This window comes from Bison bison, unplaced genomic scaffold, assembly GCF_000754665.1.
Source record: "Bison bison bison isolate TAMUID 2011002044 unplaced genomic scaffold, Bison_UMD1.0 scf7180017864167, whole genome shotgun sequence".
Lineage (NCBI taxonomy): Eukaryota > Metazoa > Chordata > Mammalia > Artiodactyla > Bovidae > Bison > Bison bison.
This window is the reverse complement of record NW_011494739.1, coordinates 694,745-696,487: the sequence shown is the minus strand read 5'-3', so window position 1 is coordinate 696,487 and position 1,743 is coordinate 694,745.

The window sequence follows — 1,743 nt, the reverse complement described above, 5'->3', positions numbered from 1 at the left end:
TGGTGCAGCCGAAACACCCCCAACAAAACCATGCCTTATTTTACCTTGCAGGATTTTGTTTGCTGCTGCTGCTGCTAAGTCGCTTCAGTCATGTCCGACTCTGTGCGACCCCATAGACGGAAGCCCACCAGGCTCCCCCGTCCCTGGGATTCTCCAGGCAAGAACACTGGAGTGGGTTGCCATTTCCTTCTCCAATGCATGAAAGTGAAAAGTGAAAGTGAAGTCTCTCAGTCGTGTCCGACTGGACCTGAAAGCCTCCTGTGTGATGAGAATTTGAAGGAGGAGCACTGAACTCCATGGTGTTCCACGTGGGCAGCACCCTGTTTATCTTCCCTCATCACTGGCTCTCCCATGTGCTAACACCAGGGAGTGGAAGGTGTGCTTCCTCACTGCGGGAATCCTTTCAAATGTGACCAGTGACACCTCCTCTCTAATTTTAAAGAATTGATCATTATCCAGTTTAGGGCTGATTTTAGTGACATTTCTGGACAGTTGACTGATTCAATAAATAGGCACAGAGAACCTATGTGTTGGGTACTCTGAACCTCATTTCATTTCATGCTTCTGCAACCAAAGCTTGGAGAGGGTAAGTATGTTGCTCATTGTCTCTTAGCCTGTACCAATTATTAAACACTCTGTGCCAGGAGCCAAATTATACGTACCTAAGATGGCTGGATGGCATCACTGACTCGATGGACTTGAGGCTGGGTGAACTCCGGGAGTTGGTGATGGACAGGGAGGCCTGGCGTGCTGTGATTCATGGGGTCGCAGTGTCGGACACGACTGAGCGACTGAACTGAACTGAACTGAATGTCAGGGTTCCCCCTGCACGCCCTCTTCCAACCTGCCAGGTGTTTTGCGCTGATTCTCATCTCAAAAATACTGTGATAGCCACGGAATGGTTCAGCCAGGATTCGGCTCAAGGTTCTTTTGACTCCATGTTCTGTGTTCCCTCTGGGATAGTGCTTCTAAAAAGGTCTCAGGTGCATTCTGGTAAGTATGGCCCCAAAGTCCAAGTTCTTTACACTACCAGTAATCTTATCATCAAGTTCACCAGGTGGTAAGAATGCTGTAGGCTGCGGGTGCAGCTTCTGCAAACGTAGAGCGGCATGAAAGCACAGGAGGAAATGGGGAACTGTTTAAGTCCATCAATCGTGCAATAACCGTTTTACTGGTATAAGTCTTCTGTCTCATTATTATGCGGCGGTGAGTCATTTAGGGGAGGACCAAAAGGGAAAGTCCTGTGTCTAGTCACCTACAAGAAGTGTCAGTGAGAACAGCTTAGGCGGAGAGGGGGAAAAGTGGGCGCTGGGAGTCGAGCTACCAGTTCTCTATTCCCACCCTTAGCCGCGCGTCGGCCCGAAGACGAGACGCGCCGAAGGGGTTAAACGTAGCTCGGGGTAGGAGGGCAGCCGGCCACCGCCCCTTCCCAGCATCACCTCCCACAATGCCTCGGGCCCCCAACCAGTTCCCGCACCTCGCGAGACTCGCCCAGCCCCTTCCCCGAACGACTGCCCGTCCCCCATTCCCTACCGAGCTCTGCGCGGGGAGGAGGAAAGGAGGGGAGGGCGGAAAAGACGGGACGCGGGGCACGTCGGGAAGTGTGGTCCAAGAGTTTCCTGCAGCCATATTCTTCCGGAGCGGGGGAGGCCAGAGAGGCAGCCGGGACTACGACTCCCAGCCGCCCTTTCGGTTTGTTTTTGTTCAAAATGGTAAGTTTGATTTTAGTGTGTGCATGTGTTA